Below are 19,753 nucleotides of genomic sequence, written 5' to 3'. Positions count from 1 at the left end.
TGCTGCCTTTGGAGATAATTGGGTCAAGATCTGATGTGTTCTGAAGCCACCTACCATGTGTTGTTTCTGGGGCCTCTTAGAAAGGATTCCGGAACTCATCAGCACCACCACCCAGACAGGCCTTGGACACTGCCCACGACCCAGCAGCCACCACAGCCAAAATCCTGATACCCCACCCCCAGACCCGTGGACCCTGGGGTCTCCACCTGTAAAAGTGCACCGCTACTGCAGCAGTAAGTGCAACATCCCCCCTCCCCAGCGGCAGACCTCCGGACAACACATTCAGGCACACCACTCCATAGGCAGCTCTTGGAAGCCACTGTGAGCACCTGCTGGGTGTGATTTTGTACAGACAAGAGCTCGCTGCGCCGCAGTAGAGATTCTGAATTTCCTCTTCCTGAATAACTGCCCACAGACAACCTAGCTCCTCAACTTCAGCTCCAGGGTCCCTCAGAGTGCGTCAGAGCTCTGTGCTGGCAAACAGTGCTTCTACAGTCATGCATTTCCAAAGAGCAGGCACCCTGAGCCCATCTATCCACAAGGCGCTCTTGGGAGCTGCTGTGAGCCCCCGCTGGGTGCGATCTTGGACAAACAGGGATGCACTCCTCTGGCAGTGGAAATTCTGAATTCACTAATCCTGGACACCTGCCCACAGATGCCTTGATTACATGGTTTCAGTGCCATGCCCTTCAGAGTGCTTCAGTGCACCGCGCTGGCAAGTGCACTGCAGGTGCCCCTGAGAACCACCACTGGGGGCTCGCATCTATCCACCACAGGTGCAGCAACAAAAACTGAGTCTTTCCACCTCACAGCTGCAGAACACTCGACACTACAGTTGCATGCTTTTCCAGTACGGAGGCCTCCCAAGACCACCGCTCCACAGGCAGACCTTGGGCACCTCTGTGAGCCCCCGCTGGGCATGCACTTATACAAATAGGGACACACTGATAGGCTGTAGAAAGGCTGAATTCCCTCTTCTGGGTACCTGCCCACAGACACTGAAATCCCGTGGCTTCAGCGCCAGGGCCCTTCAGAATGCATCAGGACACCCTTCCAGCAAATGCGCCATCGGGGCCCCTGTGCACTACCACTGGTGGCACATGTATCAACCACAGGAGCAGCAGTAGGAAAAGCTGAGTCTGCCCACGCCACAACTACAGAACTCTGGACATCACAGTCATGCCATTCCATAGTGCAGGCCTCCTGAGCCAAATCACCCCAACAGACAGTTCCTGGCTGTCACTGTGAGTCCCCACTGGGTATGCACAACTACAACCAAGGGCACAAGACAGCAAAAATTGGGACACCACCCTCCATAGCTGCTGACTTCTAGACACCACAGTTGCACCTTTCCAGCTCACAGGCCTACATCAATAGAACCAAAGTAGCTCAAGTTGGGAGCTACACAAGATGACCAAGCCCAGGAGACCTGAGAGATCACACCAGTGGCATTATCCCCAAAAGAACCTGGGTAGCAAAGCAATCAGATCTATAATTAAAATGTTACAGCAAAATATGGGAGGACATAAAAGCAATCCCCAAAGGAGAGAAAAAGAGAAATCACCAGAAAGGAGGTTAAATGAAACTTAGGTGAGCAACATATCAGAGAAAGAATTCAGAGTAATGGTTATAAGGATGCACAAATGGCTGGATGACAAATACACACAACTCAATGACAAAGATACAACTCAATGAGAATTATAAGGAGCATAATGAGAATGTCACCAACATGAAAAGGAAACAAGAGGAGATTAAGAACCCCATAGCTGCAATAAAGAACAAAATGGAAGGCTTAAACAGTAGACTAGAAGAGGCTGAGGACTGCATCAGTGAATTAAAAGATAAGGTAGGAAAAAATGCAAAAACATAGCAGCAACTGGAAAGAAAATTTAAAAAGCAAAAGGAGAGCCAAAGAGAGCTTAGGGACAACACAAAACGAAACAACATTCACATAATAGGGACACCAGAAGGAGAGGAACAGAAACAAGGAATAGAAAACCTGTTTGAAGAAATAATGACAGATAACTTTCCTGATATTGACAAGAAAGTAACTACGCAAGTCCAAGAAGCACATAGAGTCCCAAACAAGATTAACCCCCAAACCAATAACAAGACACATCATAATTAAATTGGCAAACACCAACGACAAAGTAAGAATCTTAAAGGTTGCCAGAGAGAGACAGATACTTACCTAAACGGGATCTCCTATTAGAATATCAACTAATTTCTCAACAGAAACACACCAGGCTAGAAGGGAATGGAATGAAATATACAAAGTGATGCAAAGCAAAGGACTGAATCCAAGAATACTATACTCAGCAAGGCTATCATTGAAGGTGGAATCAGGAGCTACACAGACAAAAAGGGGTTAAAAGAGAGTTTATTACTACCAAGCCAGCAATGCAATAAATGCTAAAGGGACTGTTGTAAAAAGAAGAAACAGAAAGACAAGAAAAAACACACACATTAAGAATAAAAATTGCAACAAAGAAGTACTTATCAATAATAAGATTAAATGCAAATTGATTAAATGCTCCAATCAAAAGACTTAGGGTAGCTGAATGGATAAGAAAACCATGACTGATATATTTGCGGTCTACAAGAGACCCAACTCAGAACAAGGGATTCACACAGACTGAGAGTGAAGGGAAGGAACAAAAATTTTCAGGCAAATGGAAATGAGCAAAAAGCTGGGGTTGCGATACTTATATCTGACAAAATAGACCTCAGAGTAAAGTCCACAACAAGAGATAAGGAAGGCCACTACATAATACTAAAGGGAGCAATTTAACAAGAACATATAACTCTGGTAAACATATATGCACCCAATACAGGAGCACCCAAATACATAAAACAACTTCTGGAAGGTATCAAGGGAGAGATCAGTAGCAATACAGTCATAGTAGGGGAATTTAATACCCCACTGACACGACTGGATAAATCCTCTAAACAAAAAATCAGTGAAGATTGATGAACCTCTTGCCAGGCTCACCAAGAAACAAAGAGAGAGCACCCAAATAAACAAAATCAGAAATGAAAGAGTTGAAGTAACAACTGACCCTCCTGATATACAAAGGATTGTCAAAAAATACTATGAACACTTCTTCTCTAATATACTGGACAACCACAACGAAATGTAAACATTCCTAGAAAAATACAAGCTTCCAAAACTCAAGCACGCAGAATACAAAAACCTGAATAGGCTTATAAATATGAATGAAATTAAAACAGTAATCAAAAAGCTTCCAGCAAACAAAAGCCCTGGACAAGATGGCTTCACAGGGGAGTTTTACCAACCACTCAAAGAAGAACTAAAACCAGTCCTTGTTGCACTATTCCAAAAAATTCAAGAGGTAGACACATTTTCAAGCTCTATCTATGAAGCCAGCATTACCCTAAGTCCAAAACCAGATAAAGACGCCATAAAGAAAGAAAATTACAGGCCAATATCCCTGATGAACATAGATGCTAAAATCCTCAACAAAATTCTAGCAAACTGGATCCAGCATTGCTGGGGTCCAACCCCAGCAGGTCCAGGGGTTCCCAAAGGCGTAGACGGAGTCGGCGAAGAAGGAAGGACACGGAGACAGTGTTCAGTTGATCAGCAGCCTAGCCAGGATCTCCAGCCAGGATCTCCAGCCAAGTTCTGGTCTGGATCCCCAGAGAGGTTCTGCTTAGGATCTCCAGCCAGGTTCAGTCACCAGGTTCTAGTCAGGTTCTCTTGCCAATTTCTGTAGTCAGGTTCAGTCCAGGATCTTTTACCATGTTCTCTTGCTAGGTTCTGTCTCTAGGTTCTGAGTTTTAAGTTCTGTCTAGGATCTTTTGCCATGTTCTCTCCAGCGAAGTTCTTCTGTCTCTAGAGAACGTTCTGTGTAGGTTCTGTCTTAGGTTCTGTCTCTCTTGGTTCTGTGTTCTAAGTTCTGTGTTCTAAGTTCTGTCTCTTTCTGTCTTGTTACAACTGTATTTATACCAGTTGATTCAATCCTATCAATCTCTATTACAAAGGTTAGGGCGTTTCTTATCTCCATTCCAGGGAGTAAAGATTATGTAGCTTAAGCATGATTGTTCGTAGTTAAAGTGATTAATTACCCGCCTGGCACTTAGTTGAGGGGTTTTATTCCCTCCCTAACTTCAGGGGAAAATCCCTACCTGGGGAAACAACCTTTCTCAGAGAGGAGACCTTGGTTAAAACACATAGTGCCAAGAAGGTGAGCAAACACTTTAAGAACAGTATGCCATATATGCCAGGTCCTTTGAAACAGCAAGGATGGACCGGCTCCCGGCACAGAATTACATTAGAAAGATCATACAGCATGACCAAGTGGCAATTATTTCAGGAATGCAAGGCTAGTACAATATCTGCAAATCAATAATCAAGATACATAACATAAACAAATTGAGACAAAAATCACATAATCATATCAATTGATGCAGAAAAGGCATTTGACAAAGTCCAACACACTTTTCTGATAAAGAGCAAAGTTGGAAATGAAGATTCATACCTCAACATAATAAAAGCCTTATATGACAAACCTACAGCCAACATCGTACACAATGGGCAAAAACTAAAACCATTTCCCCTAAGAACAGGAACAAGATAGATATGCCCACTTTCACCACTCCTGTTCAACATAGTACTAGAAGTACTAGCCATACTGATCAGACAAGAAGAAATAAAAAGCATCCAAATTGGAAAAGAAGAAGTAAAACTGTCCTTATTCGCAGATGACATGATATTGTACATAGAAAACTCTAAAGACTCCATCAAAAAATTATTGAACTTAATAAATGAATTTGGCAATGTAGCAGGATAAAAAATTAATGCCAAGTAATCTATGGCATTTTATACACCAATAGTGAACTTACGGAATGAGAACTTAAAAAAAAATCCCATTCACCATTGCACAAAAAAATTAAGATACCTAGAAATAAACTTAACCAAGTAGGTAAAAGACCTCTACTCAGACAACTACAGTACACTGAAAAATGAGATAGTTGAATACATATACAGATGGAAGAACATATTGTGTTCCTGGATTGGTAGAATAAACATCATTAAGATGTCCATACTACCCAAAGCAATGTATAGATTCAATGCACTCCACATTAAAATACCAATGGCATATTTTACAGATCTAGAAAGAACTCTCCAAAAATTCATCTGGAATAAAAAAACCAAACAACAACAACAAAATAACCCCACAAAGCCCAGATAGCTCCAGCTATCTTGAGAAAGAACAAAGTAGGAGGGATCTCAATATAAGATATCAAGATGTATTACAAAGCCACTGTTCTCAAAACCACCTGGTACTGGCACAAGAACAGACATACAGACCAATGGAATAGAATACAGAAGCCAGAAATCGACCCAAAGCACTATTCTCAATTTATATTTGACAGAGGAGGCAAGAGCATACAACGGAGTCAAGACAATCTCTTCAATAAATGATGCTAGGGAATTTGGTCAGACAGATTAAAAAAAAAAAAAGGAAACTGGACCACCAGCTGACACCATACAGAAAAATAAAATCAAAATGGATAAACTACTTAAATGTAAGACAGGAAACCATAAACATATTAGAGTAATCCATAGGCAGTAAGATCTCAGATATATGCCGAAGCAATATCTTCACTGACACAGCTCCTAGGGCAATGGAAACTAAAGGGAATATAAACAAATGGGATTACATGAAAATAAAAAGCTTCTGCACAACAAAAGAAGCCATCAGCAAATCAACAAGAAAACCCACTGCATGGGAGAAAGTATTTGCCAATGATATCTTGGATAAAAGTTTAATCTCCAACATTTACACGAAACTCATACAACTTAACAAAAGGAAGACAAACAACCCAGTCAAAAAAGGGCAATGGACCTAAATAGATACTTTTCAAAAGAAGACAGAAGGAAGGCCAAGAGACATATGAAAACATGTGTAAAGTCACTAATCATCCGAGAGATGAAAATCAAAACGACAGTGTGGTACCATCTCACACCTATCAGAATGGCTATCATCAACAAATCAACAAACGGCAAGTACTGGCAAGGATGTGGAGAAAAAGGAACCCTCGTGCACTGCTGGTGGGAATGCAGACTGGTGCAGCCACTGTGGAGAACAGTATGGAGTTTCCTCAAAAACTAAAAATGGAACTCTCATTTGACCCAGTGATCCCACTTCTAGGAATATATCCCAAAACCTAGAAACACCAATCATAAAGGATATATGCACTCCTATGTTCATAGCAGCACCACTCACCATACCTAAGATTTGGAATCTGCCTCTAAGTGCCCATCAGCAGAGGAATGGATTAAAAAACTTTGGCACACATTGTGGAAAATGGTATGGTGTTTCCTCAAAAATTTAAAAAAAGAACTGCCAATTGATCCAGTAATACCAATTCTAGGAATATATCCCAAGAAAACAAACACCATTCAGAAAGGATATATGCACCCCTATGTTCATAGCAGCACAAGTTATAATAGCTAAGATTTGGAAACAGCCTAAATGCCCATCAGCAGATGAGTGGATTAGAAAGTATGGTACATCTACACAGTGGAATACTATGCTGCTATAAAAAAGAAGGGATTCTTACCATTTGCAGCAGCATGGATGGAACTGGAGAGCATTATGCTAAGTGAAATAAGCCAGGCAGTGAAAGAAAAATACCACATGATCTCACTCATTTATGGATAATAAAGAACATTATAACCTAATGAACAAAAATATAGATACAGAGACAGAGAAGAAGCGAACAGATCATCAAATTACAGCAGGAAGGCTGGGGAGTGTTAGAAAGGAGTAAGAGATCAATCAAAGTACTTATATGCATGCATATAAACATAACCAATGGACACAAGACACTGGGGGGGTGGGGTAAGGGCATGTGCTGGGGGGTAGGGGAGGCCGCGGGAAGGTCAGTGGGGAAAAAGGAGACATATGTACTACTATTTGTAATATTTTAAACAAGAAAATAAAATTAAAAAATAAATGTTGGCACATGTATACAATGGAATACTATGCTGCAGTAAAAAGGGAGGAACTCCTGCCATTTTCAACAGCATGGATGGAGTTGGAGAGCATTATGTTAAGTGAAATAAGTCAGAGAAAGATAAATATCACATGATCTCACTCATTTGTGGAATATAATCAACAACATAAACCGATGAACAAAAACAGATCTGGAGACAGAGAAGCATCGATCAGATGCTCAAACTTCAGAGGGAAGGTAGGGGAGGGTGGGGGTAAGGGGTAGAGATCAACCAAAGGACTTGTATGCATGCATAGAAGCATAAGCGATAGATGCAGACAATAGGGGGTGAGGATCAGGGCAGGACTTGGGGGATGAGGGGACAATGGGGGGATAAGGACACATTTGCAATACCTTAATCAATAAAGGTGGGGGGGGGGGAAGGATTTCGGTGAAGTTCATTACCAGGTGCCTCCTGTGACTGGCTCTCGGCTACCTGCCAGGAGCTACAAAGCAAGCCAATTGGTGGCTGCTTTTACCAGGCCTGGGTGTGAGTAAGAGGGCCCAGGCTGCATACTGAGGCTAACTTCCACTGGTTCAAACCTGGTTCAAGTTAGAAAAATGCCCTGGGCATCCCAAGATCCACCTCTACATTCTATTTTTTTAGTCTCAGTCACTGAAAGAACCTCTGGCAATACATGAGTTGCATGAGCCAGGCTTTCAGTGTGTTACAAGGCAGTGCAAATATTGTTCACCAGGTTGGTAAAGATTCAAACTTGGTGACAGTGCTGGGTTTGAGGCCAGCTTGATATTCAGACCTTTGTTTTGGGGTGAGGTCACAGAGAGTTGACAGGGTGAGGCCAGTAGATTTCTTGAGGCTAAAACAGATTAAGATTTGGCAGTGTATAGGTAGGGTTCTGCAAATGAACTGTGACACAGGTTGGAACTCACAGGGACAATGTCTTTCGCCCTGCAGTCCACACTCAGTCTCTCCCCAACGCCCCTGACAGCCCCTGAGTCTTCCCAGACCTCCTCAAGAGCCTTCTAATGACTGCAATGTAGATCCAGGATGGGTGCACCTAGCTGATTCCTCTACAGACCACAAGCTTGGAGGAGCAGGGCCTCAGTGAGTTAGAAATCTGAGGCTAGTGCAGACGTGGGCAAACTACGGCCCGCGGGCCAGATCCGGCCCATTTGAAATGAATAAAACTAAAAAAAAAAAAAGACCGTACCCTTTTATGTAATGATGTTTACTTTGAATTTATATTAGTTCACACAAACACTCTATCCATGCTTTTGTTCTGGCCCTCCGGTCCAGTTTAAGAACCCATTGTGGCCCTCGAGTCAAAAAGTTTGCCCACCCCTGGCTAGTGCATACCCAGATTGATGCCATATAGAGAGGCGTATTGACACAGGAAAGATGGAGTCTTTAGGCAGGAAAGGTACTCAGCACAGGGACATTTGTGGTTGTCCCTCTAGCCCTCTCCCCAAAGCCACACAATCCAGTCTCTCCCTGTATGACTCCAGTCCACTGAACTGAAGTCCCTTCACTCTATCCCAGGGTGAGTGGCCACAAATGACTTTGCGTGCTGGCCTGTGTGTGTGTGCTGGCCCTTTAAGAGGGCACCTGGATTTCTTATAGCCTCTCATCTTACCCTGGCATTTGAAATCCAGTGCTGGTATTTACAGCCAGATGCTTTGTGGATTCCTCTTTCTACTAGCACTGGTGTTCTGGACTGGTGAGCCCAGCATGGGGTTGAGACTCCCAGTTCCTCAGGGGGGATTTTTGCACCTGAGATATCCTTGCAGATTCTCAACTGGCACACATGGCTTCAGAGCCATTCCTTTTTTCCCTTCCTGCCAGTCTCGAGGTAGCTTCTTCTGTAAATCCTTGGTTATAAGACTTTTGTTCAACTAGTCTTTTGTTGCCTATTCAGGTTATTTTATAATTTATTTGTAATTAAAATTTTGTCCTGGGAGGAGGTGTCATCTTGGATCCTCTAATTGTTTCTCTTCATAAAGAACTTTCTGACTCTTTTCACTTCTTGGTTCCCCAGCCCCACCAATAATTTAGATAACTGTTTATGACAGAACTTCAGTTTTGAGTACCAATAACGCTATTATTTATCTATTGCTAGATAACAAATTACCTCAAATCTTAGTAGCTTAAAATAAGTGACATATCATCATAATTTATACAGGAAAAGCATTTGACAAAATTTGACACTTTTCATGATAAAAGAAAACAAAATTTAAGATTAATAGAAAATTACTTCAGCATAATAATGGTCATTTATGAAAAACTCACTGATAACATTGTACTAAATGCCAAAAGACTAAAAGCTTTTTCTCTAAAATTGGGAGCAAAAAAGAATGTCTGTTTTTGTGTTTGTTTGTTTTTTACTTTTATGCCACATAGCATTGGAAGTCCTACTTAGAACAATTAACCTAAAAATTTTATAAGGAAATAAAGCCATGAAAATTGTAAAAGAAGATCTGCTATGTATTTGCAGATGACATGATTTCATATTTAGAAAATCCTAAAGATTCAAAAATAACCAAAACTCTTAGAATAAATTCAGCAAAGTTACAAAATACAACAATACATGCAAATCGGTTTAAAATTCCATTTTATAATAGCAATGAATAAACTAAAATACTTATTAATAAAATTAACCAAGTAGATGAAAGACGTATACACTGAAAACTATAAAATATTTTTAAAAGAAATTAAAGAAGACATAAATTGGAAACAATATTGTAATGATGTCAATATTACTCAAAGTTATCTACAGATTCAATTCAATCACTATCAAAACCCAAATGATATTATTTCAGTAATAAAAAGAAATATTTAAAAACTTCATATGTGATTTCAAGGCAAAACAATTATGAAAAAAATAAATTTGGAGGACTAAATTTCCTGATTTAAATAATTAAAAGAAACCTATAGGAATCAAAACAATGTGGAACTGACATAATGATAGATATATAGCACAACGGAATATCATAAAAAGTTCAGAAATAAATCTCACTATATGTCCAGATAATTCTCAACAAGAGTGCCAAGACCACTGAATGGGGAAAGGAAAGTGATTTCAACAAATAGTGCTGTTAAAAGTGGATATCCACAAGTGAAAGAATAAAGTTAATCCGTTACCTTATACCATATAGAAACATTAAAACAAAATGGATCAAACACATAAATATAAAAGCTAAATCTATAAAATTCTTAAAAGAAAACATAGAGGGAACACTGTACTTTGTATTCAACATTGATTTGTTTGATATAACACCCACAGAACAGAAAATTAAAGAAAAATAGATAAATTGGGCAACATCAAAATGCAAGACTTGTGCGTCAAAAGACATTATTAACCGAGTGCAAAAGCAATTTACATAATGGGAGATATATTTTCAAATTGTATATTGAATAAGGGATTAATATCCAAAATTTATATAAAATTTCTGAAACTCAACAACAAAAAAACAAAGTAATTTAAAAAATGAACAAAGAACTTGAGTAAACATTTCTCCAAAGAAAATAAACAATTAGCTAATAACTGCATGAAAAGATGCTCAACATCATTAATCATTAGGAAAATGCAAATCAAAACCACAGTGAGATGCCTATTAGGGTATTTATATATTATTTCTGTATACCCACTAGAAAGAAATAAACTAGAAAATAACAAATGTTGGCAAAGCTATGGAGACATTTTTGTAACTCTTGTGCATTGTTGGTGGAAATAAAAAATGAAGCAGCCATTGTGGAAAAGATTATTGCAATTCATCAAAAAAATATTGAACACTGAAGTACATATGATCCAGTAATCTCACTTCTGCATATATAACCAAAAGAATTAAAATTTGGGACTTGAATAGTAATTTGTATATCAATGTTCATAACAGCATTATTTACAAAAGCCAAAAGACAAAAACAACTGAAGTGTCCATGAATAGTGAATGCATAAATCAAATGTTGCATATAACTATAATGGAAATTTTTCAGCCTTAAAAAAGAAACAAATTCTGAAATATGCTACAACATATATAAACCTCTAATAGAGTGGTTCGCAACCTGTGGGTCATCACCACTTTGGCTGTCGAATGACCCTTTCACAGGGGTCACCTAAGACCATCCTGCATATCAGATATTTATATTACGATTCACAACAGTAGCAACATTACAGTTACGAAGTAGCAACGAAAATAATTATATGGTTGGGTCACAACATGAAGAACTGTATTTAAAGGGCCAGAAGGTTGAGAACCACTGCAATACATTATGCTATGTGAAATGTCAGACACAAAAGGACAAAAATTGTATGATTCCACTTATATGAGTTGCCTAGAATAGCCCAAATTCATAGAGAAAGTGTAACTGAGGGTACCAGCTAAGAGTATGGAGGAGATATGGAATTATTATTTAGTATGTATAGAATTGCTGTTTTGGATAATTAAAAAGTTCTGGAGATGGCCTTAGCTGGTTTAGCTCAATGGATAGAGCGTCAGCCTGTGGACTGAAGGGCCCCAGGTTCGATTCCAGTCAAGGACACATGCCCAGGTTGTGGGCTCAATCCCCAGTAGAAGATGTGCAAGAGGCAGCCGATCAATGATTCTCTCACATAATTGATGTTTCTATCTCTCTCCTTCTCCCTTCCTCTCTGAAATCAATTTTAAAGAAAAGTTCTGGAGATGGACAATAGTGATGGTTACATAATAATGTGAATGTACTTAATGTCACTGAATTGTATACTTTAGGAATTAACATGGTAAATTTTATGTTATGTATATTTTACCACAATATAAAATATATTTAAGAAATAGACACTTATTTTCTCACTAGAGGCCCAATGCACAAAATTTGTGCATGGGTGGGGGTCCCCTCAGCCCAGCCTGCACCATCTCCATTCCGGGACCCCTTGAGGGATGTCTGACTGCCAGTTTAGGCCAGTGGGTGGCGGGGGGGCAGTTAGGGGTGACCAGGCAGGCAGGCAGGTGAGCGATTAGGAGCCAGCGGTCCAGGATTGTAAGAGGGATGTCCTGGATTGGGTCTAAACTGGCAGTCGGACATCCCCCAAGGGGTCCCAGATTGGATAGGGTGCAGGCTGAGCTGAGGGACACTCCCCCCCATGCACAAATTTCGTGCACTGGGCCTTTAGTATATATATATATATACAGATATATGGAGAAAACACCAGAGAACAAACATATACCAAAACATACAAACACCAAATACCCAGCAAAGAAGGTGGGGGCAGAATCTGTAGAGGCTGAGTTTATATACAGAAAGTAAGGTTAAGGAATTAGATGAATATGGGGAAGACCTCCATTCAGTATAGAGGAAGTAGAAAGAGAATGAGTGAATAAGAAGAAAGAGAAAGAGAAGAAAAAATAATAAATTTTTAAAAAATTAAAAATAGGATAAAATAAAAAAATTTGAATGATGAAATATAATGCAAAAATAGAAAATAAAGAAACAAACGAGCCCTAACTGGTTTGGCTCAGTGGATAGAGTGTTGGCCTGCGAACTGAAAGGTCCCAGATTCGATTCCGGTCAAGGGCATGTACCTTGGTTGTGGGCACATCCCTAGTGGGGGGTGTGCAGGAGGCAGCTGATCAATGTTTCTCTCTCATCGATGTTTCTAACTCTCTATCTCTCTCCCTTCCTCTCTGTAAAAAATCAATAAAATATATATTTTTTTTAAAAAAGAATTTACCAGCTTTACTCCAACAAACTAGACAACCTGGAGGAAATGGACAAATTCCTAGAAAAATACAGCATTCCAAAACTCAATCAGGAAGAATCTAAAAATCTCAACAGGCCAATAACTATGGAAGAAATTGAAGCAGTCATCAAAAAGCTTCCATCAAACAAAAGCCCAGGACCAGACGGCTTCACAGGGGAGTTTTACCAAACATTCAAGGAAGAACTAAAACCTATCCTCCTCAGACTACTACAAAAAATTCAAGAGGAAGGAACACTTCCAAGCTCATTCTATGAAGCCAGCATCACCCTAATACCAAAACCAGGTAAAGACAACACAATGAAAGAGAATTACAGGCCAATATCCCTCATGAACATAGATGCCAAAATCCTCAACAAAATCTTAGCAAATCGGATCCAGCAGTACATCAGAAAGATCATACACCATGACCAAGTAGGATTTATCCCAGGGATGCAAGGATGGTACAATATCCGCAAATCAATAAACGTGATACATCACATAAACAAATTGAAAGAAAAAAACCACATGGTCATATCAATTGATGCAGAAAAAGCATTTGACAAAATTCAACACCCATTTTTGATAAAAACTCTCAGCAAGGTGGGAGTAGAAGGATCATACCTCAACATAATAAAAGCCATATATGACAGGCCCACAGCCAACATCATACTCAACGGACAAAAACTAACACCATTTCCCCTAAGAACAGGAACAAGACAGGGATGCCCCCTCTCACCACTCCTGTTCAACATAGTACTGGAAGTGTTAGCCATTGCAATTCGGCAAGAAGAAGAAATAAAAGGCATCCAAATTGGAAAAGAGGAAGTAAAACTGTCCTTATTTGCAGACGACATGATATTATACATACAAAACCCTAGAGATTCCATCAAAAAGCTACTAGACTTAATACATGAATTTGGCAATGTAGCAGGATACAAAATTAACCCCAAGAAATCTGAGGCATTTCTATACACCAATAGTGAACTTTCAGAAAGAGAGATTATAAAAACAATCCCGTTTACCATTGCACCGAAAAAACTAAGCTACCTAGGAATAAACTTAACTAAAGAGGTAAAAGACCTCTACTCAGAAAACTACAGGACGTTGAAAAAAGACATAGAGGAAGACATAAACAGATGGAAGAACATACCGTGTTCATGGATTGGTAGAATCAACATCATTAAAATGTCCATACTACCCAAAGCAATCTATAAATTCAACGCACTTCCCATTAAAGTACCAACAGCATACTTCAGAGATCTAGAACGAACTTTCCAAAAATTCATCTGGAATAAAAAAAGACCCCGAATAGCTGCAGCAATCCTGAAAAAGAACAAAGTAGGTGGGATCTCAATACCAGATATCAAGTTGTATTACAAAGCCACTGTTCTCAAAACTGCCTGGTACTGGCACAAGAATAGGCATATAGATCAATGGAATAGAATAGAGAGTCCAGAAATCGGCCCGAACCAATATGCTCAATTAATATTTGACAAAGGAGGCAAGAACATACAATGGAGCCAAGATAGTCTCTTCAATAAATGGTGTTGGGAAAATTGGACAGATATATGCAAGAAAATGAAACTAGACCACCAACTTACACCATACACAAAAATAAACTCAAAATGGATAAAGGACTTAAATGTACGACAGGAAACCATAAAAATTCTAGAAGAATCCAAAGGCAAGAAAATCTCAGACATATGCCGAAGCAATTTCTTCACTGATACAGCTCCTAGGGCACTTGAAACGAAAGAGAAAATGAACAAATGGGACTACATCAAAATAAAAAGCTTCTGCACAGCAAAAGAAACCATCAACAAAACAACGAGAAAACCCACTGTGTGGGAAAACATATTTGCCAATGACATATCTGATAAGGGCCTAATCTCCAAAATTTATAGGGAACTCATACAACTTAACAAAAGGAAGATAAACAATCCAATCAAAAAATGGGCAAAGGACCTAAATAGACACCTTTCAAAAGAGGACATTCAGAAAGCCAAGAGACATATGAAAACATGCTCAAAGTCACTAATCATCCGAGAGATGCAAATCAAAACAGCAATGAGGTACCATCTCACACCTGTCAGACTGGCTATCATCAACAAATCAACAAACGACAAGTGCTGGAGAGGATGTGGAGAAAAAGGAACACTTGTGCACTGCTGGTGGGAATGCAGACTGGTGCAGCCACTATGGAAGACAGTATGGAGTTTCCTTAAAAAACTGAAAATGGAACTCCCATTTGACCCTGTGATCCCACTTCTAGGAATATATCCCAAGAAACCAGAAACACCAATCAGAAAGGATATATGCACCCCTATGTTCATAGCAGCACAATTCACCATAGCTAAGATCTGGAAACAGCCTAAGTGCCCATCAGTAGATGAATGGATTAGAAAACTGTGGTACATCTACACGATGGAATACTATGCTGCTGTAAAAAGGAAGGAACTGTTACCATTTGCAACGTCATGGATGGAACTGGAGAGCATTATGCTAAGTGAAATAAGCCAGTCAATAAAGGAAAAATACCACATGATCTCACTCATTCATGGACAATAGAGACCATTCTAAACTTTTGAACAATAATAGATACAGAGGCAGAGCTGCCTCAAACAGATTGTCAAACTGCAGCGGGAAGGCCGGGGAGGGTTGGGGGGCAGGAGGTAGGGGGGTAAGAGATCAACTAAAGGACTTGTATGCATGCATATAAGCATAACCAATGGACATAAGACACTGGGTGATAGGGGAGGCTAGGGGACTGTCTAGGGCGGGGGGATAAAATGGATACATATGTAATACCCTTTGTAATACTTTAAGCAATAAAAAAAAAAAAAGAAAAAAAAATAAAAATAAAAAAAGAATTTACCAACCTTAAAAAAAAAAGAAACAAACGAAAAAGGGAAAATGCAGAAAAAAGAGATAACAAAATAATAAAATAAAATAAAAATGAAAAAGTGAAGTGTTGTTCCTTTCCGCCGAGTTTTAATTCCCCATGAGGCCTGGTTTAAGATCCCACTCTTCTGTACTGTCTGCCGCTTCTCAGTTTCCTGTTGCTGGGACTGAATGGCCTCTCTTTTAGGCCTGTCCCTGAGGACTCTCAGGGACTACTCAGATCTTTTTCGTATCCTTTGTACCACTCAGGGTGTAGTCTGGGTGTGGCTGTATTGGTTGCCTGGAGACTGCAGGGAGGGGCTATCTCTTCAGGATAAAATAGCTGCCTAGGTCCGGCCCTTCAGCAATGACTCAGCGCCAGACTTCTAGCCACCTTTCCCAGACACTCTCCTCTTCCCAGCCTCTCCCCAGACTCCACAAGTCCGCACCTCCACCTGCACTTCAGCTACGGGTGAGTGTTTGTATTTGAAAGTTCCTATGAACTAGGTTTAGGGAATAAAAGCAAAGACCAAAAAGAGGAGAAAGAGCTGCACCACTGCTAATCCTTCTCCCCTCTGAATGGCTGCCCCCTCTGGGCTCAGTCTCTCATGGCTGTGGACTTAGATCTAGAATCCCTTCCCACCAGCAGTCCTGCAGACATCCTTTCCACAGTCAGATGCTACCCCTGTCCCAAGGGACGTGGCCTCTGTGCAGTGCAGCTTCCTTCTGACCCTCTGGGCTCGGAGGTCTCACAGATCTCCCCAGCCCACATCCATGATTTTACTGTTCTCTAGGCATCCTCTGCCCTTCCCAGCTGCGAATTGTCTCACCAGCTGTGTCTATTTTGCCAATTCAGGGTGGATGTTATTCAATTTAGTTGCTCATTCAATCTGCCCTGGGACAAGGCTCTGGACACATCCACCTATTCCACCACCATTTTGTCTTCCCAAAATGTACAATCTTGAAGAAGTAGGTAAATTCCTAGAAATATACAATCTTCCAGGACTGAATCAAGAAGCAATAGAAAATATGAACAGACCAATAACTACTTAGGAAACTGAATCAGTAATTTAAAAAATAAAACTCAAATAAGCAAAAGTTCTGTAACAGATGGCTTCACACATTAATTTTTTACAAACATTCAAAGAACTAACATGTATCTTTCTCAAACTAATAAAAAATGTCAGTAGGAGGGAAGGCTCTTAAATTCATTTTACAAAGCCAAAATTACCCTCATTCCAAAACCAGAAATAGACATTTAAAAAAATAAAAATTGTAAGCCAATATTCTTGATGAAATTAGCTATAAAAATCCTCAAGATAATATTAACAAATTGAATTCAGCAATACATTAAAAACTAGGATTTATTCCTGGAATGCAAGGTTATCTCAATGTCCACAAATCAATTCATGTGATACACAACAGAAACAAAATGAGGGATAAAAATCATATGATCATATCAATAGATGTGAAAAGGAATTTGAAAATATTCAAGCTCCATTTATGATAAAAACTCAGCAAAATGGGAATAGAGGTAACATACTTCAACACAATAAAGGACATATATGACAAACTCACAGCAAATGTGGTACTTAGTGGTACATACTAGAAGCATTTTCACTAAGATCAGGAACAGGATAAGGATGTCCACTTTCATCACTCATATTCAACCTGGTATTGGAAGCTGTAACCACAGCAATTAGACAAGAAAATGAAATAACAAGTATCCATGTTGGAAAGAAAGAAGTGAGACTGTCATTATTTGCAGATGGCATGATACTATATATAGAGAATCCTAAAGACCCCAACAAAACCTATTAGAACTGATGAATTAAGTACAGTATCAGGATACAAAAATAGTGTTCAGAAATCAGTTGCATTTTACATACCAATAATAAACTATCAGAAAGGGAAATTAAGAAAACAAATAAAATGCCTGGGAATGTATTAGACCAAGGAGGTAAAATATCTGTATTTGGAAAATTGTAAGACATTAGGAAATAAACTGAAGAAGACACAAATAAATGGAAGCATATACCATGATCATTGATTGGAAGAATTAACATCATTAAAATGTTCATCTTATCCAAACCAATCTATAGATTCAATACAATGCCTATTAAAATACCAATGCTATTTTTTTTTTACAGAAATACAACAAATCATCCTAAAATTTATATGGGAATACAAAAGACCCTGAATAGACACAGAAATCCTTAAAAAGAGGTTCAAAGTTGGGGTAATCGTGCTACCTGATATGAAACTATACTACAAGGCTATAATAATCAAAACATCACAGTACTGGCATAGAAACACACACAGAGACCAATGGGACAAAATAAAAGCACCAAAGAAACCCTCACCTACATGGTCAATTAATCTATAAATTAGGAGGCAAGAATATACAGTGAGGTAAAGATAGTTTAAGCAATAAATAGTATTGGGAAAATTGGACAGATACGTGAAGATGAAACTAGACTACCAAATTGCACATACACAATAATAAACTAAAAATGAATAAATGACAAATATAAGTCATGGAATCATTAAAATCCTAGAAAAAAAATCAGCAGTAAAATCCCTGACATTTATCTTAGCAATATTTTTTTTCAAATATATCTCCTCAACAAGGAAAACAAAGGAAATAAACAAATTGGACTACATCAAATTGAAAAGTTTTTACACAGCAAGGGAAACCATCAACAAAACAAAAGGCAACCTACCGAATGGGAGAAGATATTCACTAATGATACATCTGATAAGGGGTTAATATCCAAAATTTACAAATAACTCATACGACTCAACACCAAACAAACAATCTAACTAAAAAGTGGGCAGAAGATTTTCAGTAAAGCCGAAGCAATTTCTTCACTGACACATCTCCTAGGGCACTTGAAACTAAAGAGAAAATGAACAAATGGGACCACATCAGAATAAAAAGCTTCTGCAGAGCAAAAGAAACCATCAACAAAACAACAAGAAAGCCCACTGCGTGGGAAAACATATTTGCCAACGTCATATCTAATAAGGGTCTAATCTCCAAAATTTATTGGGAACTCATACAACTTAATAAAAAGACAATAAACAATCCAATAAAAAAATGGGCAAAGGATCTAAATAGACACCTTTCAAAAGAGGACATTCAGAAAGCCAAGAGGCATATGAAAACATGCTCAAAGTCACTAATCATCTGAGAGATGCAAATCAAAACAACAATGAGGTGCCATCTCACACCTGTCAGACTGGCTATCATCAACAAATCAACAAACGACAAGTGCTGGAGAGGATGTGGAGAAAAAGGAACACTCGTGCACTGCTGGTGGGAATGCAGACTGGTGCAGCCACTATGGAAGACAGTATGGAGTTTCCTCAAAAAACTACAAATGGAACTCCCATTTGACCCTGTGATCCCACTTCTAGGAATATATCCCAAGAAACCAGAAACACCAATCAGAAAGGATATGTGCACCCATATGTTCTTGCAGCACAACTCACCATAGCTAAGATCTGGAAACAGCCTAAGTGCCCATCAGTAGATGAATGGATTAGAAAACTGTGGTACATCTACATAATGGAATACTATGCTGCTGTAAAAAAGAAGGAACTCTTACCATTTGCAACGGCATGGATGGAACTGGAAAGCATTATGCTAAGTGAAATAAGCCAGTCAAATGAAGGAAAAATACCACATGATCTCACTCATTCATGGATAATAAAGACAATTATAAACTTATGAACAATAATAGATACAGAGGCAGAGCTACCTCAAACTGATTGTCAAACTGCAGCGGGAAGGCCGGGGAGGGTTGGGGGGCAGGAGGGAGGGGTGTAAGAGATCAACCGAAGGACTTGTATGCATGCATATAAGCTTAACCAATGGACATAAAACACTGGGGCGTAGGGGAGGCCAGGGGAATGTCAAGGGCGGGGGGGGGGGGGGGGAAAGGACACATATGTAATACCCTTTGTAATACTTTAAGCAATAAAACAATAAAAAAATGTAAACAGGATAAAAGGCATAGGTAATATAAAATGAATAATGCAAAAGTCACTCCTACAAATGTGGAATGCATCTATACTAACAAAAGGGTAATATGCTAATTAGACCAAACATCTTCTGGACAACCTTCCAGATGTCCTTCTGGGCAAAGCCATGGTGGCAGGGCCGAGCCAAA

The 19,753-nt window shown here is 39.3% G+C and overlaps 1 protein-coding gene across 2 annotated transcripts in view; it reads left to right on the top strand.

Moving 5' to 3' along the window:
* Positions 1–19,753, top strand: part of ZDHHC15 (zinc finger DHHC-type palmitoyltransferase 15) — a 384,007-nt gene that overhangs the window by 218,744 nt on the left and 145,510 nt on the right. The window lies entirely within an intron of this gene.

Source organism: Myotis daubentonii, chromosome X, assembly GCF_963259705.1.
Source record: "Myotis daubentonii chromosome X, mMyoDau2.1, whole genome shotgun sequence".
In the NCBI taxonomy this organism is placed as follows: Eukaryota; Metazoa; Chordata; class Mammalia; order Chiroptera; family Vespertilionidae; genus Myotis; species Myotis daubentonii.
Note: the sequence above shows the minus strand (reverse complement) of the source record. Positions and strands in the feature narration are given on the sequence as shown.